Below are 23,304 nucleotides of genomic sequence, written 5' to 3' on the forward strand. Positions count from 1 at the left end.
CATCGTCGCCGCGTCGTCACCATCGCCGTCCTCGCCGACACAGTGTCAGAATTCAGTAGTTAGCAAATTTGCACACTTCAGCCCCTAGCAATTTCAGATTTCAGCCCGTCTCGTCGCCGTCATCATTGTCGCCGACATCGTCGGCAAGTCCAGTGCATCTACACCATTGTACCAGATTTGTACAATCAATAGTATAGACCTATCTCGTCATAGAGAGGGGGCCCCTTGAAGGAGGGTTTGACAACTGTCTGGTGTCGTATTCTTCTCTCTCTCTCTCTCTCTCTCTCTCTCTCTCTCTCTCTCTCTCTCTCTCTGCACCTTCATTCACAGTGTCATTCACTTTATTTGTGATCATTTGCACTCTTTCACTAAAGGAACAGAAGGCTCTCCCTTCTGTAAGTAAAAGAAACCCTTGAGCACAATTCGGAGCACTCATCTTGAGTAAAGTTCAGCATTCACTTCCGCTGCACCTTACATTGGTATTAGAGCTTTGGCAGTGTTTTGTATCACTTAAGGAAAGAACCACAATAATTTTTTTTGCTTGTTGCGGTCACACGTAACCCAAGTCTACTTGGGCGTGTCGATTCCTAATCGTGTTTTTGAAGAGTGACTAGTAATCCAAGAAAGAAGGGCTTGTCCGGCCTCCGCTTGTTCCTCTCTTCACTCATAGAGAGCGGACCATGCACTTAGCGGCCAGCCAATCGACATGAGGTGGGAAAAAGCACCCTTGGTGTGAGCGCAAGGCCACAAAGGGGTGCGCCCACGCAGGAAAGAGTAGAGCTCAGGTAAGAGAAAAGCCAAAGCCTTCTCTAACACAGAGTGCAAGCTAAAGAAAGACCTCAAGAACCTCAAGGACTCAAGAACCCAAGAACCACAAGAACCCAAGTTCCTCGTGGACTTAAGTACCCAAGATCTCAATGTATGGTCATCAACACAAGCGGAATGGATACTTTGCGTGGAGGTGATGAGCATGGAGGTGGCGAAGAAGAATTTTCCCCACCAGAAGGTTTTTCGGACCCTCCTCCCCCTTCCCCATCTACGCCAAGGGTTGCACCAAATCCTATGGAGGCTTTGGTCAAGATGATGATGGACATGATGCTACAACAATGTCACGTGCACATCTAACCCTATGTGTACGTGGACAAGCTACTTCATGACATGGATTCAGTTCAGTGCAGTCAGCCTAGATTAGGAAGTGTTCCGGCACTTCTGTGAGTCTGTTCGCAGACCGTGCATGTCCAGACACTTAGAGTAGATGCATATCCTCTGGTTGCACATAGCATGATCATCAGATTACCATCAGAACGCATCAGGAGCATTTTTACAGTGCATAGACCTATTTTCCCTATTTTAGCCAATTTTCACTTATTATTTTCAAGTGACTTTTGTTGGGAAACAAGGTAGGGCAATTGGACTAAGCCAATATATAAGGAAACCTAGCGACGTTTTCAGCCAACAAGAACCGGCCACCGTTTTCAGCTTTGCAGATCAGCCCAGCGTTTTGCATGTGCAGCAACCTGGCAACAGCAGATCACAAATCAGCCCTAGCGCTAGCAGAATCAGCAGAAGCCTAGCGATTTACAGCAGGACTTAGATTCAGCCCTAGCGTTTTTGGATCAGCCTGACCACATATCGTTTGCACATTCATCGCGACAGAACCACAAGTAGCATCAGCGTTTTCAATTTTCAGCAATCAAACTCCGCAGTAGAAGTCCCAAACCTCGCAGATCTCACCTTCCCGCAGTAGATCCTCGCCGCACGGTCAGATCCACCAAAGTTTGCAGGTTCAGTCCGGAAAACGCAGATTTCAACATCTATGTTTTCAGTGCGTCGTCGTCGCATCGTTGTCACCGACATAGAGTCAGAATTCAGCAGACAAAGATTTGCAGATTTCAGCCATTAGCGTTTTCAGATTTCAGCCCGTCTCATCGTCGTCGACATCGTCGGCAAGTCCAAAGCATTGTAGAGATTTGTGCAATCAATAGTAGACCGCTCTCGCCATAGAGAGAGGGGCCTTCGGAGGAGGGTTTGACAACAATCTGGTGTCCTATTCTTCTCTCTCCATCTCTCAGTCTCAGCACCTTCATTCACAGTGTTTATCCACTTTGTTTGTGATCACTTGCACTCTCTCACTAAAGGAACGGAAGGCTCTCCCTTCCGTAAGTAAAAGGAACCTTGAGCACATTTCGGAGCACTCATCTTGAGCAAAGTTCAACATTCACTTCCGTTGCAACTTACATTGGTATTAGAGCTTTGGCAGTGTTCTGTATCACTCAAGGAAAGAACCACAAGAATTTTTTTTGCTTGTTGCGGTCGCATGTAACCCATGTCCTCTTGGGCGTGTCGAATCCTAATCGTGTTTTTGAAGAGTGACAGGAAACCCAAGAAAGAAGGGCTTGTCCAGAACCTCCCCTTGTTCCTCTTTTCACCCATTGAGAGCGGACCGTGCACTTAGCGGCCGGCCAATCGACGTGAGGTGGGAAAAGGCAACCTTGGTGTGAGCGCAAGGCCGCCAAGGGGTGCGCCCGCGGGAAAGAGAAGAGCTCGGGTAAGAGAAGATCCTTCTCTAACACAGATTGCAAGCGAAAGAAGAACCACAAGAACCTCAAGAACTCAAGAACCCAAGAACCACAAGAAACCGAGTTCCTCATGAACTTAAGAACCCAAGATCTCATTGTATGGTCATCACCCGAAGCGGAATGGATACTTTGCATGAAGGTGATGAGCATGAGGGTGGTGAAGAAGAATTTTCCCCACCGGGAGTTTTTTCCGACCCTCCCCCTTCCCCATCTACGCCACGGTTTGAACCAAATCCTATGGAGGCTTTGGTCAAGTCGATGATGGACATGATGTTACACCAAGAAGCACAACGCATTACCGTGGAGCGTGAGTGTCAAGACAAACAGGCTTCCTTGGATCACGAAGCGCGCTTGGCGGCCGAGGAACGAAAAGAAAGAAAAGCAGAAAGAAAGGCAGCAGTTGAGCAAGCGCGCTTGGCGGCCGAAGAAAGAAAGGCAACTATTGAGCGTGAGCATGAGCAAGCGCGCTTGGCGGCTGAAGAAAGAAAGGAGAGTCGAAGAAAGGTGAGCGGCCTTGGAGGCAGAGCGTGAGAGGCAGAGAGACCTACGCATGCAAGAGTTGGTCCGACAGGTTTATCACCTTGAAACCCGAGCCGGCCAAAGAAGTTGGTGGTTCATCAAGTGGCGCAAGCTAAGATTCGGACTCCAACAACCCCGTCACCGAGAAGTTGACTTTCAGTAAGTATTGACGGTAAGATGGATGCTAGTGTTATTCATTCTTGGATGCATCAATTTAATGCTTATTTTGCGACAACTAAGAAGACAGGAAATAGCAAGGTTTTAACAGCAGTTATGTACCTTGCCCATGATGCCATTAATTGGTACCACGCATGGAACAGTTGACCACGCACCTAGAGGAAGCCGAGGAAGGTGCATCCCTTTCCTTCAATTGGGCCGACTTCCAAGACAAGCTCAAGGCGCAGTTTATGCCACTACAGTACCTCACGCGGTTGAGAGAGGATTGGCGCAATCTCAAGCAGAATGGTATGTCAGTCATGTCTTTTTCTAACCGTGTTTTGCAGCTCGGCACCCAATTACGCAAATTGGATGATGAGCGCAAAGAGGCTTTCCCTTTTGGGTTGGACGAATATATCAATTTTGATGTAGAAGTCTTCGACCCCGCGAATCTCCACAAGGCGGTAGCAATTTCTCTCCCCCAAGAGATGAAGCACAACAAGGGCAAGCCTAAGGAAAACAAGACCTCTCAAAGTACTTCCCAAACTTCTGAGAACCCACAGAGCGGTAAGAACGGTAAGAATGGTAAGAATGGTAACTCTTCTAACAATCTTTCTCTAGTCTCTCAGAAAAAAACTCTCCAAATGAACCTAAAGGTAAAGCTAACACAATTGCTGAACCTAAGCTCACTCCAGATGAAAAGGCAGAAAAAGGAATGTTAGGAGGATACATCACGTCGGAAGAACAAAGCATTTATTCTAAGGAAGGTTGTTGTTATCATTGTCACATCAAGGGTCACATTAAAAGAACATGTCCTAAGCTTGACTCTAATGAATCTAAAGAACCCACAGAACCCACTTCCTCTGTCAATGTAATAAATGAGAACACGAGTGTGACCCAAGTTTCTCATGATCCTCCCATTGATGAGTCTCTCATTAAGTGTTATGGTCATGTGAAAGGTCAGCGTTTTGTCATATTGTTTGACCCAAGCTGTATGCATGATTTGATTAGTGACTCTCTTGTCAAAAGAGCCCGCTTGGAGGCTAGCAAGACATCTCCTTTCGAGGTGTCAAGCTTCTCTCCCGGTATGGACTCTCTCATCACACACGAGTGCCTTGATGTTTTGTTCATTGTTCAACAAGCGTCCTTCGGCAGAAAATTTGTAGTCTCTCCTCTTTCAGGATGTGATATGCTTTTGGGCATTCGATGGTTTCCTGAGCATAATCCTCTCAATGATTGGGCGGAAAATACGTTCACTTTCAATGCCAAAAGTGACTCCCATTGTCATTCGTAGAGAGCAAGTTGTTCATTCTTCATCTCTCATTTCTAATGTGCAGGCGAAGATTGAAAAGAATCAGGAGAAGGAGGCTCTTTCAGTCTCTTCTTTTCCAAAGCACGACACACATGATTTGCATGATAATGATAAGCATGATGATTTGCAAGATAAAGATGTGATTGTTCACAAGGATGATGGTTTAGTTGATACTTTATATACTTAGATGAATCCAGGATAAACCCAGATTCACCCTTAAAGGAAAGTACAAGGTATAGACCCATGGTAGTCACCCACAAGACAATATAACCATCAGCTCCATCATGCATAGTATTGACTAAATACCACGACATCCCCAGTAACGTCGCCAGTGCCCAATAGTGGGTGTAAAACTAGGTACTAACATATGCTCCCAAACACAACACACACCATACGCACACACACATGAGCATACATCAACACAAAGTTCAACGTACTGAGTTTCTGTCGTGATCCGGAGATCAAGAGCAGACTCGGCCATAATGAAGCCTAGCACTAAAAGAAGCATTAAATCGAAAAAATTAGCACAAAAATGAGGTAGTTGATAGGGCATACGCACCACAAAGGATAGAAAGAATTAGCACAATATCAACTGGTCGTAACTCGGACGAAAACTTCACAATGTGAAGTCTGCATGTCCGCTATACGACTAAAAAATATACATAGATGAATCTAGGATAAGCCCAGATTCACCCTTAAAGGAAAGTGCAAGTGTCACCAGCCAGTGGCAATTCCATTTTTGTTTATTTTCTCTTTCTTTGGGGAATTTCGTTTGTTTTACCTTTTGGAAACACCCCTCTGGAAATCTAACTGCCCTGCATTGCATAGCCAGTGTGGAACTGTTCAGAGAGAGTCCAAGCCTCAGGGCTAAAGAGCACTAAGGTTGGACAAGGACTATGGTTAGCCAAAGTGGGGTCATTGGCCAGCCAAAGCAGAATCCTTTGCTACATAGGCTACATTTCAATTCTGGGTGTGGCTGTAGTGTACAAAGAGGGTCAGATGACCTAGAAGAATGTAATGGCAGAAACTCCTAAATTTTAGGGATTGCTATTTTTGGACGGCAAAATGTCTTCGCGTCATTACGTGCAGTTTGACATGGGGATCATTTTGTTACTCTGTGGCCAAGTCAACAGAGGCTGCAGGTGAGATATTTTTAGACCCGAGGGTCTAAAGCGGGAAAATGCACAAATGAGTGACACCTGGCACTCCGAGGCCAGTTTACTACTTAAAGAGAAGGCAAAAACGTGATTTTCAGCGGTGAGCTCGTTTTTGAGTGCTGTCACAGGTGGGAGAGCTTCAATGGAGTGTTGGCTTACCCTCTATGTACAGTGAGGTGCAGGATGCAAACAATACCAAAACAGTATTTCTCACTTCTCCACCCGGGAGTAAAATCACCAGTTAATGAAACCAGTATCAAACCAGAGTCGAACAATTCAAATCGGCACCAAATCAAGTTCAAAACAAATACCATCCATTTCAAACAAATTCCAAACAGATCACCAAACAAGATCAAACAAAACTCAAACTTAAAAAGCAATCTCGACATCAGTCGAGCTCAAAAAGTCGACTGACTTTCCATCCTGAAACCTGCACCAAAAATTAGGGTTAGGTTCCTTCCATGAGGTCATACCGAGCACAGCATGGTCCGCCAGCTCTTGGATTAACTGTGTTGCTTTGGCGACGATGGTAGTCCCAAGATAGCAATGGCACTAAACCTCCAAGGTCATCTGCTCGTGAAGAGACATCTACTGAGAGATGTCGAGAAATTTCAAGATATAATCTGCTAGGGTTTCCATGGCAAGCATTTCAGGATACCCCACTCTGCCAGAAGTTGCACTCCGAAGGAAGATGTCCGAAACCATATAACTTCGGGCAAAAATTTTCTTGAAAGCTTGCCAAGTACTTGGAGTATGCTGCTTGGTAGCTGTAGACATCAACATCTGCATGGCAGTGCTTTTGAGAAAAAAAACAGTGACTTGAAACAAAACTGGATCCTTCTCTTGCAAGTGATCTTAATTGGCTTATGCCCTATAAGACACTGCGGTGAAGATGGGAGCGCGCCCGATGCGCGATGAAGTAAGGGTGGGAGTCGCTAATAAGCCCGGGTTGGAGGGCGAAGATACCTCGAATAAAATTCCAATAGCTCTGTCTGCTCTTTTGTAGGACCGGTATGCTTTCAGAAAAGCACACGATTGATGCTCTGACGCCACTGTCACAAGACGGGCACCACGTGCCAATAGAAAAGAACAGACTGAACAGACTTTTAGCACTTCAATAACAACTGAACTGAGAGAGAGAGAGAGAGAGAGAGAGAGACGACACGCGACACGGAGTGGCGGAATTCCACCCCAGAGAGTATTGGCCCCAAACCTTGGCGCCCCTTTCAGTATTTCTTTATATTACTGCTGATTCGCAAAGTACAACAGTCGGGGAGCACCTGCTCTGCAAAGCCCCAAAGCCTAAAAGCATCAAATATGAAAAGCTGACCCCAAAAATTCACTTTCCTAAAATTTCGGGATTTCCTTAAAAATCCGCCGCGAATTCCGGAACGTCCGTACAGGTGCCACATCATCATATTTTGATGTGCAAAGTCTTTTGAGCATGTTCTGCTTTATATTTAATGCCTTTATGTCACTTGGGGCCCCATCGGACGGGGTCCCCATAAGTTGATAGGACTTCTTCTTCTGTCACTTGTTCTTCTTAGGGTTTCTAGAATTAGGGTTTCCAGGTTTTAGGGTTAGGGTTTTCAGAATTAGGGTTTCCAGGTTTTAGGGTTAGGGTATCCAGAATTAGGGTTTCAATAGTTAGGGTTTTTGGCAAAAATTAGGGTTAGGGTTTTTGCTCTCAGGCAACCACGTCATCACTTTGTGACACTTCTTCTGTTACTTGTTCTTCTTAGGGTTTAGGCTCCTCGGCTAGTAGCTCCGTTCTTCAGTAGGTCGACACGTCAGCAGTTTGTTACACACGATCACTTACAATTTCCTCGGGCAAACCATAAAGCTTATATAAGTGCTCCACCAAGAGTTGAGCTAAGTCATGCCTCTTTACTTTGGTGTGAGTAGGAATAAAGCGTGCCATATTTCGTGAGTCACTCAACGACGACCCAAATGGCATCATAACCACGAGTGGCCATGGCAATTCAACTACAGAATCCATATGAATGCTAGTCCATTTCTTGTCGCGGATTTGCAGAGGTTGTAAAAGCCCAGCACGCCTTTGACGTTCAGCTTTGTTGAGCTAACACTGCGCACATCCACGTACATACTTCTCAACAAAATCTTTCATGTGTGGCCAATAGAAGTACCAGCTTACTAGGGCCAGAGTATGGTGTATGCCGCAGTGTCGCGCACTTGGAGCATTGTGACACTCAAACAGAATTTTCTTATGGATATCCTCATCAACGTGCGCACACAATTTTCCTTGCTTGAAAGCAATCCAACACGAATGGAATACTTTTCTGCTTTCTCTCTGTAGCCAACCGATGGGCGTCCAAACTACCATTGCTTTACGACCTACGTAATCCTTCCTGGATTCGTCGCCAAATCCCACCAAAGTGAGGATCTGTCTAGCAACACCCCTTGAGAGAGAGAGAGAGAGAGAGAAATTAATCGAGATTTCATTGAACGAAAGAGCATTCACCTCACTAAGAGCAATCCTTGTCATAGCGGAAGTGGCTGGTCTGAAGGCAATCAAAGCATCGATTCTTCTTTTGATCCTCGGCACGAGAAGCTTTGCCTTTGCCACTCTCCTTGAATTTCTTCCGCGGAGGTGCAGTTGACTAATTTGAAACTGTTGTGAGATTGCTGATGTAGTGAAGTGCTTAAACTTTGACGTAGAAGTGCCGCGTCTGACCCCACCGCCGGACCACTCGCTGACACGGCCAAAGTATTGTCGTAATTCTGAGATTGATGTGGCTGGTCTGATGGCAATCAAAGCATCGATTCTTCTTTTGTCCTCAGCACAAGAAGCTTTGCCTTGCTACTCTCCTTGAATTTCTTCCGCGGAGGTGCAGTTAATTGATTTGAAACTGTTGTGAGATTGCTGATGTAGTGGAGTGCTTAAACTTTGACGTAGAAGTGCCACGGTTAGAGGTCTCCCCCACTGCCGGACCACTCCCTGACACAGCCAAAGTATTGTCGTAATTCTTCGCAAACTTGTAGATGTCCTCCAATGATGCAACAGGACTGCGCAATACCTCATTTTGGTATGCCGGCGGCAATCCAAATAGATACAACATCTATAAAATGACTTTTGATTCTTCCAAGGCCTTCGTCTTATGGACGAGGTCCTTGAATTCCTATGAGTAAATGTACAAAGCTTTCTTTCCCATCTCCAACTTTGACAATTTCTTGTAGCATTCGATCTTGTCAACTTGCACGAGGCGAGCGCAAAAGACCGATTGAACCATTTAGGTTTCTCTTCCAATGTCAATTGTGGATCGCTAGACCTCTGTCCAACTTTGTCTTCTTCTTCTTCTTCTTCTTCTTCTCTCTCTCTCTCTCTCTCTCTCTCTCTCTCTCTCTCTCTCTCTCTCTCTCTCTGCAGCTTCCTCCTCCAGCTCCTCATTCTTGAATGTCAATGACCCTGAAAACAAAACATAGCACACCTATGCATGGATTATCATCTCCAGAATGCTAAAGGCCTTCTACTTTAGGCAATACCTTTGTAACTCTAGAGGCAACACACTACCCCTCCATCTGCTCTTTAAGGGAATCCATTCCGAAAGAAGCCATCGGTAGAAAGGTATCCCAAAACCATTGGTTGTATGGCTGAAAAGTGTTGACTTCTTCGTCCACAAGTGTTTCTAAGCAATAAGCATTTGTGCTTCGTAAGCAAGTGCCAAGTGTCAACCATAGGGAAGCACACAACTACTTGAATCCCACTCATGTCCGTGGTGCCTGTCCATGTAGTATTAGGGTCGAAAACTTCCTTGCTCTTGTTGCCCGCAAAGCTAAATTGCCCCCAAAGCTGTAGTTTGTGTTTATGCATGTGCACATATGACATCTTGTATGATCTATGAGTGTGAGTCTTTTTTAGCTCACTCTCATGTTGATTGTAACCGAGCTCGATCCTAAGGGACTTGGATTGAGCAGAATACATTTCCTTCGGGGGCTCAACTCTCATTGCCTCTAGTACTATTAAGCACTCTCTGTTGTAGGGCACTTTCAAGATTTCAATCTTTTACCTCGCCATTTCATTTCAGCTAAAAGGTACAACAAAAAGATCTTGTCACTCTCTTCGGATAGATTTTTGAGGTCTGTTGGGATTGTTCATACCATAGTAAACTATTCTCTTCTTCTCTCTCGCTCTCGAGTCTCGCATGCACAAACACACATACAAACACATCAATTTTAAGCTATATAAATTGCATACCTCTCTCTCTCTCTCTCTCTCTCTCTCTCTCTCGCTCTCTCTCTCTCTCTCTCCAAAGGTACCTAGAGAACAACATCTGTAGAATATAACCTCTTTCTTTCTCTCACAAAACGAACAACGGTTCTCTCTCTCTCTCTCTCTCTCTCTCTCTCATATACTTACCGAAGACCTGGAGCGAATGACAATACAAAGCTTTGAGCATAAATATGGAGAGCTTGTAACTATGCTCCACCCTTCGATGGCACGTGGAGCACTTTATGAGGGACAGATGGCAGTCCCTTGTCTATAAGTGACACGGGGTCAGAGTGGCCGGATCAATGGTGGCAGCGGGACACAAGGAATTCGGGACGTCGGATCTCCACAGTAAGGGCATGATCTTGAATGTGAACTTGGTGTAAACTAAGTGTAAAGTTGGGCAAAAACATGAACAAGTGTGAACCATATGTAAACTTTGCAAGGTATGTGCACTACAGTTTGGTGGTGCAAACTAGATGTGAACTTGGTTTGGTGTAAATTCGATGTAAACTCGGTGCAAACTAAGATCGTGGGCCTGCCGAAACTAATTAATATAATGCTACCTTTTTTTCTTGCATAATAAAATGTGTGCATTAGCGTAGTGGTAAGACATTCGCCTTGTGATGGGGAGGTCATGTGGTCAAGCCCCGCCCGATCCTAGTGTTCCTCCAAATGGATCGGGTGGTCCATGATCAACAATGATTTGGGATTGTAGATTCCCTCCAAAAAAAGGGTGAGACTCATTGTGGAAACTACAGGTACTCGCTTTTTGCCTAACTAACCTCAATAAAGCATGGAACTCTTGGGAGCAATTACAGACGGTTGGATAAAGCTTATCGATTAGTGTGTATGGCAAAACCAATGATGGCAAAAAAAAATTCTTATAAGAGGGGCATTAAATAAGCATCGTCTTATGTATATGTAGGCCATCGATATATCCCATTCTTGACAATTGTTTTCTTATTTATGTTAGGAGGGACCTATAGTAATGGGTCACCACAAATTATGTCTCATGCTCTTACGTAGGCCATTTTTCCCCTTGTTAGGGTAAAGGGGCCAATAATGGGATGGGGTCTATTTCTAGGACAAAGAGAAAGTACAAGCGAGGGCCATTCCTAGGACAAGATGGCACGAGCAGCATGACATGCGCTCATTCGATTGGCGGGGTCAGGAGTTCAACACTCGTTGAGTATTTCTTTCAATTGGAAAAACCTTGGATTTCTTAATGGCCTCCATATTTTTTATACATTGATTTCATCTCTCCTATCGTGCATGTTGACAACGACGTCATGAGGGCTATCGCTTATGTTGCTGCTCGGGGATGCTTAGCGCTACCATTTGAGCCCAAGAGAAGCAAAAATTATGTAGCACACAGAAAAAGCATCCGGTGCTACCTTAAAGGTTCCCTTTACCCTACTTTATTCGCTATCTAGTCACTTTCAAAAACCACTTTTCAATGGAAATATTTCTTAATTTATAGCCATCGTTGCATAAAGCCTCACGTTGCTTTTCAAGCTCTTCCATGATGCCGCAAGTTCTCTCCAAGCAACAAGAGTGAGCACTGAGTCCTCCTTGAGGCATGTCTCCCAGAATCTCTCTCTCTCTCTCTCTCTCTCTCTCTCTCTCTCTCTCTCTCTCTCTCTCTCTCTCTCTCTCTCTCTCTCTCTCTCTCTCCTTGACAGCTCATAACGAATCTGGTTTCTTCCTTTGATTAATCAACAAGCTGACAAGATATGAATCACTATTTTGTGTTCTTCTTCTTTCTCGTTGTTTCCTGCTCTCTCTCTCTCTCTCTCTCTCTCTCTCTCTCTCTCTCTCTCTCTCTCTCTCTCTCTCTCTCTCTCTCTCACACACACACACACACACACACACACACATAGCTCCTTAGAGCCGAGTTACCCCAGCACTAATAGGATTAACAGAGATATAGCATGTAACCGGAACGCACCCATGCATGTATGAAAATAACGCTGAAAAGGCAAGTTGTTAATCAGCGCCTCATTGGCTTGAGATGGCAAAAATCAAGCTCGCTCGTTGCTCTGCAAAAGAATTTTGCAATTCTTCCTGCAGTGTAGGAGTTACTAAATGTAGAGAATGCACTCGCCCCACTCCACCTGAGTGTGACCCATCCCTTACTTATCTCAATCCCTCACAAGATGGATTGTACCTAGCTGGGTTACATAAAAAAAGACACATATTTCGAGAATATGCTTGTCAAGAACTTTATGCACTTCTAAGAGGGATCCACAATTGACATACATATCAATTAGAGCATCGTCAAGCACATCTTTCTCCACTAACCATTGACTAGAAATCTCACAATGAATTTTCACACGTTTGTGAAGGACTTGCCCAAGGCCACATGCCTTCAAGGCACAAGCAGTAAATCCATTTGGAGCAAGGCCTTACCTTGGCATATGGTTAAATTAGCACACAAATTTCCTTCCATAGCCATCTTGGGAAAGTATTACAATCAACATGTTCAAGTAATGGCATTCCAAACAGAATGTCCATCAAGAAGTTTTCATGCTTTTATAACGGTACCACATTTGGCATACATATCGAGCAAAGAACATCCAAGCACAACATTTTTCTCAAACAGTCAATCTTGTCATGAATTCTCCCACCCATGTGGATACCTTGAATAAGGTCACATGCCTTGAAGGTGCAAGCTAAAGTTATTGCATTTGGAAAAAGGTAGTCCCTCTGCATTTGGTTAAATCATCCCAGAGATTCTTTTCCACAACCATGTTGGGCATATCCTCCATTCAATGCACTACAAGAGATGACAAAGAAGATGCCCATCACTGCCAAGCACACATCTAGTTAAAATAGCTTAGAGCCATGTCTAGCATATTCTACAATCAACATGTTCCAAGTGATGCACAACCAAAGCTTTTCATGCTTTGGTTAGGGCACCACATTTGGCATACTGACCAAAGCACACCGTAAGCATGAAATCAACAGCAACTCACTAGCAATCTCAAGTTTGTACGTGAATGCTCTCCTCCACATGCTTGCAAGGCTGTCCCTTCACATTGAGTGAAAACAACACAATGCTTCCTTGCCACAAACATGTTGGGCATGTCCTGCTGTAAAAGCGTTCCAAGTAATGACTTTTTGGACACGAAATTTTTACGCTTCCTTTCTAGGATGATGTCACTTGAAGTGGATTGATTGTAGGATATTCCTAATGTGGATGTGGCAAAAATGCTCTAGGCTGATTTAACAAGATGAGACATCACGGGTGCTCTTATAGGAGTGTGGTGCCAGTAAGGGCTTGCCAAGAAAGCTCTAAACCTCTTTTTCAAGGGCTTGCTAAGAAGGCTTTGCACTATTTTTGTTGAATGCAACACGAAATCAGCTCCCCACTGCAATCACTTTTCTTAGTCACAATCTATGTAGTCTCTCGGGTTTGCTAGATGAGGCCAAATAGCATAAGGAAAAAATATGTCCCTATGCTACACAAAGAGTACCACATTTTAATGGTTGGCCTTTTTGGGTTGGCACGAGATTGTTAGTTGGGGCTCCTTGAGGAAAGATGTTATGTTGGCCATGTTTTGATTGACATATATATTCCGTATATATGCTAGAAAAAAAAATTGGAATGCACTGATCGCGGGATATACTAATGGGAGGAGGCTAGGAAGCATGTAAGCAAGCTCAATGAAAATCCATAGCATTGCTTCGTGATGGCAATTAGTAAATGAATGTCGAAATAGAAGGATACGTATATGCCTTTTAATCTTTACTCGGTACTTACAACACGATGAAACAAACACACACAAATTTGCACGTTGCCGTGGGAATGGCATGTTCCCATGTATCATAAAACTTTGACGAGAATTGTGCAAACTCCCTCATACAAGGAAACTTGCACTTTTTTCTTTTCTTTGCAAACATAAAAAGGAAACGATATTTTAAAAAATATATTGGAAATGATTCAAAGCATTCATATATGTAAACTCAACCCTACTCATGGTTTTTTTTTGTGAGATACATGCATAAAAATGGGACATCACAATTGCAACATTACCTGGTCAAAAATAAGGTAAAGATCTCTCTCTCTCTCTCAAGTCTTATTTTTCATATCACAATTGCAACATACAGACATGATACCTGGTCAAAAATAAGGTAAAGATCTCTCTCTCTCTCTCTCTCTCTCTCTCTCTCTCTCTCTCTCTCTCTCTCTCTCTCTCTCTCTCTCTCTCTCTCTCTCTCTCTCTCTCTCTCTCTCTCTAATCTTATTTTTCAGGGCTTGTTAAAAGACAACCACAAATTATTTAAAAAATTCTTATATGATCGACCTGCATGCTCTTGTCTGTTGCATTTGGCTTGACTTCAATTCAACACAAATGTAGGTAATAAAGCACACTAGTTCAAATGGGGTTTGATTGCTATTCGAGTCAAAAAAACATTGTATGCATTATTACAAATATATAATGTTTTTTAGAATTTTGAGAAGTATATGCAAAAGAATTCTAACTATGTTAAATGAGAAATCTAGATTTGTGATATCTTCATATGTATAAAATAGATAGTATGTGTTTGAAGTGAGATAGTTTACTTCTTCTCTTATTCTGTTTTAATGCTTCGATATTCATCAAACATTTCCATAAATTTTTCTACATATCATCATCTCTCGGTGCACGAATTGCTTCATTTTAAAAATTCTTCTTAAACCAGTTAGACTTAGATTATGTGATATAAATAAACATATTTTTCAATTTTTTGTTAGAATGTTGGAACTTGCTCCTTAAATATTGTTTTTTATAAAACGTTCGATAAAAATCAAAGACTATATGTATATATTTAACAATACTTAAAATCATATAAGATTTTGTTGTTTATTAATTTTAAGTTTCCAAGGATTTTTTTAACCTCAATTTCCCAATACTAATTTAATGATAAGTCCAATATTTCTTCATACACAACATTGAATGTGTATTTTTAGTATTAAGATATTTATTGGTCATCCTCATATGTAGAAGGAGGAAAGAGTTTTCTATCCCTTGAAGTTGGTCTGTACCAGATGTGAGAGTACAAGCTAAACTTCTTGCATGGCGATCTATCTTGCAATTTTCTAACATTTACCTCTTAGAAAAGCACTAGTATGTGACCCGCGCGTTGCCGCGGCTACATGTGCGTCAATTGAAGCAACCATTGTTCTCCATCCCTTCACAGGGAGGTCAAATGTAGACAAATGCCTATGATTCTCATGTGAGATTTTATAGCTCTTTAATACACTTGTGCATCAACCACCACTATTACTACTTTTTAGATGACAATGTATGACAACACACAAGGTCTAAGTACCGCCCTCCACATTCACATCAACCAAGCACAAATCTATCTTTTGGATCAACAATATGTCTACCTTTTTGAGTGTAAGATCGAACAACTAATGAAGTGTAGTTACTCTCCATATTCTTGTGGATTGACCAAGGACAAATCTCCTTCTAGTTGGTCATGCCAAGCTCCAACATACTCCTCCTAATCATAAAAAGTGTCTCCCTCCCTCCCTACCCGCACACCCCCCCTCCCCCCCCAATTGTCTCTATGTGTGTGTGTGTGTGTGTGTGTGTGTGTGTGTGTGTGTGTGTGTGTGTGTGTGTGTGTGTGTGTGTGTGTGTGTGTGTGTGTGTGTGTGTGTGTGTGTGTGTGTGTTGAGTTCAAGAATTATCAAGTCAATTTGAGGTCTCTTGGGAATGAATTAAGTAATGGGCTCCCTTTGCATGATATCTTGTCTTAACATCCTATGTTACTCTCTAATGAGGCAGAAAATTTGCGATTAGGCTAGAGACATCCCCCTCACAAAATTGATTTGGGACCCTGGTGAGTGGTAGTGGCCCTCTAAATAGACTACTAGAGAGTTGGTATCCTTCTTTGGATATAGTGTTTGCATTGAACGACGAATCCTTTAGATGCATTAGCATTCCCTCTCACCATCCTTACCAATCAAGGCATTGGTCATGATAGCAACTCTCTCATGCTTGTCTCGTGTAGTTTTGGTCTTGCATTTGGGGCACCAAAGTCAACTAAATCATCAACTGCTATTTGTTGGCACTTATGATACATGTACTAGCCATGACCCAGCATGCCAACATTACACCACATAATAGTAGAAGAAACCTTGCCATTGGTATGCACAATTAATTTGGTGAGCAGTGTTTCGTTTGCTTCACAAAGGCAGCATTCATGATGGGTGTGTGACATGGGGGTGATTGCATGGCTATAGCAACTTTGTCTTTATATGTGGATAAATTTCAAAATTTACAGGTTGGATTGCACTCAATCTAGCTAGCATGTACACTTGCATCTACCGAGACTCGTCACATGGATGTTGAGGTCTCTTGCGATGATCATAAGCAGGTTAGTAACATAAGGCACATATTGTTTGTTTGTGTACATTTGGGCACAATTGGCACCTTAAAATGTGAGGGCAATGAAATAAAAAAAATTCACAGAATCGTTTCTCTTTGCAAGAGTTTTGAGCATCATGCTAAGAGAAAGGGTGCGCTACAAAACACACACACACACACACACATGGAGCACACATGCACGTTCTTCTTTGAGAGAGAAGATTGTATTCAACCATTCACATGCTTTCCCTTACCCATATTTTATACCATTGCGGCCATTTGGCTTAGCTCTTACTCCATTAAATGTGAGACAGAGCATTGATGCACTACACGGAGGAGAGTCTCTTTTTGTACGTGAATTCTATCCCTTTAAAATTTGAGAGTTTTCGATCATCATACCCTACATAAGTGCTCAGCTTCTGATCACATCAAACTTGCTTTACCCACATTTTAGCCCATACCATGGCCTACATAGCTTTCTCTCCTAGCCACCTCATGGATTCAACTTGTCAGTGGTGGCCACCCTTATGTCCATAGTCTTCAACCATGTTACATGTTGTACTCGATCCCAAAGGTCAATCTGACCTTTAAGGATGATCTCTCTCTCTCTCTCTCTCTCTCTCTCTCTCTCTCTCTCTCTCTCTCTCTCTCTCTCTCTCTCTCTCTCTCTCGCGTTAACCTTTGAGGTCATTGTGATTGTTTCTATGATATTAAAACTTATGTCCCCCTCTCCTTGTATAAGTATGTGAGCATGCAAGCCCTTGAGTTCAAGAATCAACGTTCATCAGCTAAAATTTAGGTCTCTTGTGATCTTCTTCTTCTTATTATTATTATTCTTCTCTCTCTCTCTCTCTCTCTCTCTCTCTCTCTCTCTCTCTCTCTCTCTCTCTCTTAACTTGCTATGCAGCATGACGACTTGTTGCCAACAATGTTTGGATTGGATAAGGTTTGCCTAAACTTAATAGCTGAGAGTCAAGATTAGTCAGTCTCAATATTAACAAGTCTCAAACCACATTAGAAGGAAGAAAAACGTCTCTCTCTCTCTCTCTCTCTCTCTCTCTCTCTCTCTCTCTCTCTCTCTCTCTCTCTCTCTCTCTCTCTCTCTCTCTCTCTCTGTCTCTGTGGCTGCATGTCTAGTTTGTAGTATTAAAATGAAGCATGTGAGAGGCTAAGAGCATGGTCGCGTGCACCAGCGAGCCTACTTTTTTCCCAATCACGAGCCGTCTCTTCTCTCTCTACCTATCTAATCGTGGTAGTTAAGAGCCTCGAAACGGGCATAGCCTTTCACATGGTTTACTTTTGAGGCCCTCTCTGTTAGCAGGAACCTGCTCAAGATCTATCTCATCACTGAGTCAAATCAAGCATTTATCTTTGAAGCCACCAGTTTTCTTGACTTACAAACAAAGCTGGAAGGCTATTTAGCCGTTCCAAAGTGACCAAGCTCTAAATGTAAGCAAAATGACATGGAGGCAGTCCTACAATGGAGGCACATGCATGGAGGCTGTCATAATAATCAATATCTAATTCTCCTAAATGATTTTCTCATATTAAACTGATCATTTAATGTGGGGAAGTGCCAAGGGAGAAAAAGCTAGAATATTGGTTAAGTTAGCAGACCGGCCACAGTAGGGATCCAAAGGAGGGAAAATAGGGATCCAAAGGGGGGGCCATCTGCAAAAGAGCCATGTGAAACAATGGGCCAAAAAAACCCTAAGGTTCAGCCCATTAAGACTTCCAAAATGCTAAGGTTCCAAAATTCAAAGGTTGTGTCCAAAGGTCAACCCTAGGGAAAATTGGATGCTTAGTGTGTGCCCTAAAAGTCTTTCTACATCCCTACATGGGAGGGGGCGAGCCCCAAAGCTAGGGGATGAGAGAGAAAGCCACACACACACACACAGGCTCCCTTTACACAAAGGGAATGAGGGACACATGTCAGCTCCCTAGGCCAGATGCCCACAAGGTGTGCCCAATTCCTATTGGAAGACCTTTGAAGTGGACCAATGAGAATTAAGCTAGAGTAAATCTAGTTTAATTAATTTAAAAACATTTAATAAAAGAAACCAATAAGAATTAAGTGTCCTAGAAGACTATTGGGCAGTCTCCCAAGGGGTCCAATGAGCATTCAGGAGCCCCATGGCTTGCCTGATTCCTATTGGCCAGGAGGCAAAGGGGTCCAATGAGAGTTTAGTTTAATTATTTAATTACCTAAAGCTCTCACAAAAGGGGAAAGGGGGACACATGTCAGAAGGCTATCACTTATGCTGCTTAATCCCTATTGGCTTGACCTGGTGAGGTCCAATGAGGCAAAAGCCAGACTTATTTAGCAGCTAGGGCTCGCCCAAGAGAGGGGGGGGGCTGATTTTTGCTTGGCATTGACACACACACTCTCACACTTGACCATGTGTGAAGGGAAAATACTCTATCTCCTCCCAAGCTTTAATGGAGAGCTCATCACCTACTCCAAGCTTGTGAGATAGAAGCCTACATCAACACTCTCTTGGCATGTGGATGCAAATCCAACCAAGAGCCAAGCTTCAATGCATGCTCATCTTCTCTACCAAGCTAATTACTAAGCTAAGCTATGCTAATATGAGTGATTATGTGAGGAGATGTACTTCTTTCTCGTAAGATACTTCTTTTTCCTCTCAATCTACTCTCATACCCTGCTAGCTCTCACCATCTTCGAAGGTGTGTGAGGTCTTGGGTCTGAGAACGGGGATAATTCAAGTTGTGTTTGATTAAGTGTTTTGCTTGGTGTATGAAGCTTCCATCTTCATTGCACTAGCTAGTCTTGAAGGAACACAAAGAATTGTATTGTACAATGTCTCTCTTGATGGGAGAAACCATAATACAAAGCCTTTTGGAGGGGGGACCGGCTCCATGCAAATCCGGTCCTCAACTATTGTCAATAGCTTAATTGCTCTCTCTTTTGAAAGTATTGTCGATGCTATCTAACTAGGTGTTATGCTTTTTGTTGCTCTCTCCACCCAAGCACTCTTGTAATTCTCATTAGGAATCAACTCTAATGAAATGCCCACTATGTTCATACTAAATTCCGCTACACATAAGATTTTAGGCCATTAAATGTTACATTGGTATCAGAGCTCAAGGTTTCTCTTTTCTTGCTCAAGAAGGGAGGTCCTCAAGCTAGCTAAAAATGGTTGGTATTATTAATTGCCTGTGAGTAAGTAGAATAGGGATTTTTCAGCCTTTCAGTGCGCCTGCCTTTGTGCAGTTAACGGGGCATCACCGTCGAGAGCTATGGTCTTAATAGTGGAGTCCTACGGGGCTTGCCTACGGCTTAACCACTATTGAGCTATTAGAAGCTTGACAGGAGCCGGTGCTGTTTTGGTGTCGAAAGACCCTCTCTTCTATTCCTTGCAATTAATGGTATTCGAGCCGCGGGTACAGTAGCTTGAGTGCTTTTTCTAAAGGGGTAAAGAGGAGTAGCAACTAGGGCTTGAAGTGCCAAAGTACACCTAAAAAGTTTACACCTAAAAGTTGTTAGAATGGCTGACAATATTAAAGAGAGTGAAATTAATGTTGATAACTTTGATTTTGCTCATGAGCAAGCTACTAATGATGCTTCAATGCTTGTTAAGAGAGCATCTCTTTCCTTACCTATGATGGCACCTTCGGTGCTACAGACAAAGTTTTGGCCTTTATCCAGCAATTCGATGCGGCGTTTGGAGATGAGGGCTTCACGGAGTCCTCTAAGCTACGCCATGTAGCTATGCACTTTCAAAAGTCCGCCAGACAATGGTGGTCTAGCCTACGAGCCAACGGTGAAGCTCCACGAACATGGAAGGCTTTAAGAGCTTCCATTATGAAGCAGTTTTTGGCCACCGATGCCAAAGACAAAGTACTCACCGAATGGCGAAGCTTAAAGCTCTCTCCCAATGAATCCATCCACAAATATGTAGACAAGTTTTGGGACCTACAACTCAAAGCCACTGTCTTCAAAAAGTTGGATTTTGGAGAGCAAAAGCAACAATTTTGTGCGGGCTTAACCGAAGAAATGGCGGAGTATGTCAACTCCCAAAGACCACGTACCATATCGGCGGTAATACACCATACTATGGTGGCCTCGTGAATCAATTTCCAAACGGGGGGTAAAAGAAATAATAAGCCCCCGGAAAACAAGAGTTCCAATGAGCCAAAGGGGAAGGACAATGTCCAAAAGTCTCCTAAGGGCAATTCCAACAAAGCTAAAGAGAAGGGAGTTTACAAAGGAAAGAATAAACTCTCTCCTGAAGAGCTTGAGCGTTATCGTAAAGATAACCGGTGTTTCAAGTGCGGCGAACAAGGGCATGCGTACCGCGCTTGTCCCCAAAAGAACAACCGCCAAGATCCTCCTAGAGTTTCTTTGGTTGAAATCCAAGAGGAGGAGATTCACCAAACTCACCACAAAGGATCTCCTCTATGCCATGCTTGGGGAAAGGTAAGAGAACATGATGCTTTTATTCTCTTTGACCCTGGTTCTACTCACAATTTCATATCTATGGAGTTAGCCACCAAGCTAGGCATACAATCCTACGAGATGGGAGATATCCTACCCGCAGACAGTGCCTTCAAGGAGCAAGAAGCTTCAGTCACTCCCTTAATCGGGAAATTGAGGCTTCATGTCCAAGGCTATGTGGACAAAGAGGACTTCTTTATCTCTCCTCTCAAGCATGAGGATGTAATCCTAGGGGCACCATGGTTTGACCGTCTGGCTGCCCATGTTAAATTTCCTGAAAGGAGAATCTCCTTTAAGTTCAGGGAAAAGGACATGTATATAGATGCTAGGGAGATGGGTAACACCATCCCCATTGTACATACACCAGCTTTCAACAAGTCAATAAAGAGCTCTATTTCCGTGTACATGATTTTTGTTAAAGATTCTCAAAATGAACCTAATGCTTTAGCAAAAGAAAATAAAAGCAACCAAAAGGAATTAGAGTTATCCAATTTTCTCAAGGGGTTTCAAGATGTCTTTATTGACGACATCCCTTGTGAGCTACCTCCTAAACGAGGTAATGACGATCATGCAATTGAACTTCTTCCAGGAAGTTCACCGCCTAACAAACCTCCTTATAGAGTTTCTCAAGCTCAACAAGAGGAGATTATGGAGCAAGTGCATGAGTTAATTGAGAAGGGCATGGTTAGGCCTAGCTCATCTCCATTTTGCTCACCTGTGCTATTAGTGCAAAAGAAAGACGGCACATATCGTATGTGTGTCAACTATAGAGCACTAAATATGATCACTATCAAGAATAGGTTTCCCGTTCCACGGGTAGAAGACCTATTTGATAAGCTACAAGGATCGACCTACTTCAGTAGGATTGACCTAAAAAGTGGCTATCATCAAATAAGGATAGTTGATCAAGACATTGTAAAGACCGCATTTCGTACTACATTTGGTCTTTACGAATACATTGTCATGCCTTTTGGCTTGACTAATGCACCAGCCACATTTAACCGCTTGATGGAGAAGCTGTTCAGGCCTCATCGAACCTTCACTGGAGTGTTCTTTGATGATATTATCATCTACTCTAATTCATTGGAGGAACACAAGCAACACCTCCAGGTAATATTTCAAGTTTTAAGAGAGAATAAACTTTATGTTAATCGAAAGAAAAGTGAATTTTTCTTGCAAGAGATTCAATATTTAGGTCACATTATCTCTCAAGATGGAATCCAAATGGATCCATCCAAGTTAGAGGTAATAAAAGGATGGCCTAAACCAAGGAATCTTCATGAACTAAGAAGCTTTATAGGTATGTGTGCATACTATAGACGCTTCATAGAAAAGTTCTCACAAATTGCGGGACCATTACATGACCTAACAAAGAAAAATGTTAGGTATACGTGGTCTGCTAAGGAGAACAATGCTTTCGAAAAGCTTAAAGAAAAGCTTATCTCTCAACCTGTGCTTACACTACCGGATCTCTCAAAACCATTTGAGGTCCAATGTGATGCTTGTGGTGATTGCCTTGGGGCTGTTCTGCTCCAAGAAGGGCACGCCATAGGCTATGAGAGTCGAAGGCTCGACCCTGTTGAGCAAGCTCTAGGCATATACGAAAAAGAATTCCTTGCAGTTCTACATGCCTTAGACTCATGGAAGCACTATTTATTGGGGACTCCTTTCATTCTGCGAACGGATCACCAAAGTCTTAAGTACTTCATGACGCAGACCAAGCTCTCCGACAAACAAATGAGGTGGGCAAATTTCCTTTCGCAATTTCATTTTCATATTGCTCACATTGCTGGCAAGCATAATCAAGTAGCCGATGCACTCTCAAGACGACCGAGAGTGAATGCGGTTTCCATAGCAACTCACAATGATCTATCTTTAATGATAGATGAGTATGCTATTGATCCCGATTTTAGAGATGTGATTTTAGCCCTTGCATTAGGGAAGAAAGAAGAACCATTTACTTTACAAGATGGTTATCTTCTCTATGGCAATAAACTATGCGTTACTAACTCACTACGTGAGAAAGTAATGTATGAATCTCATGCTCCCCCATATGCGGGGCATAGAGGGATTCAGTCTACCCTAAAGGGAATTGAAACATATTTCTATTGGCCTACCATGAAAGTGAACATACATGAGTATGTTTCCAAATGTGTGGTATGTCAAAAGACAAAATTTGATAGAGGGAAGCAACTTGGATTGCTTCAACCCTTGCCAATCCCTAATTCACCGTGGGAGAGCATATCCATGGATTTTATCTTTGGATTGCCTAAGTCTATCCATGGGAATACGGGAATATGGACGATAGTAGACAGGTTTAGTAAACAAGCTCATTTTATACCTGTCAAAAAGACTATCAAAGCCCATCGAATGGCAACCCTCTTCATTTCACAAATTTTCAAGTACCATGGCTTGCCAATGTCCATAGTGTCGGATAGAGATCCTAGAATGATCAGTAATTTCTGGAAGGGTCTCTTTGAGAATTTAGGAACAAGGCTAAACTTCTCTTCGGCCTATCATCCACAAACT

The 23,304-nt window shown here is 42.9% G+C and overlaps 1 protein-coding gene across 1 annotated transcript in view; it reads right to left on the reverse strand.

The window, feature by feature from the left end:
* Window positions 1–10,339, reverse strand: part of LOC147448111 (uncharacterized) — a 172,666-nt gene extending 162,327 nt beyond the window's left edge. Inside the window, exon 1 of the mRNA XM_086524493.1 lies at window positions 10,102–10,339. The gene's annotated coding sequence lies outside the window, so the exon portion shown is untranslated. The remainder of the gene's footprint in view (window positions 1–10,101) is intronic.
* Between the last annotated feature and the right edge of the window lie 12,965 nt (window positions 10,340–23,304).

This window comes from Adiantum capillus-veneris, chromosome 11 (assembly GCF_014529385.1).
Source record: "Adiantum capillus-veneris isolate H3 chromosome 11, ASM1452938v2, whole genome shotgun sequence".
Lineage (NCBI taxonomy): Eukaryota > Viridiplantae > Streptophyta > Polypodiopsida > Polypodiales > Pteridaceae > Adiantum > Adiantum capillus-veneris.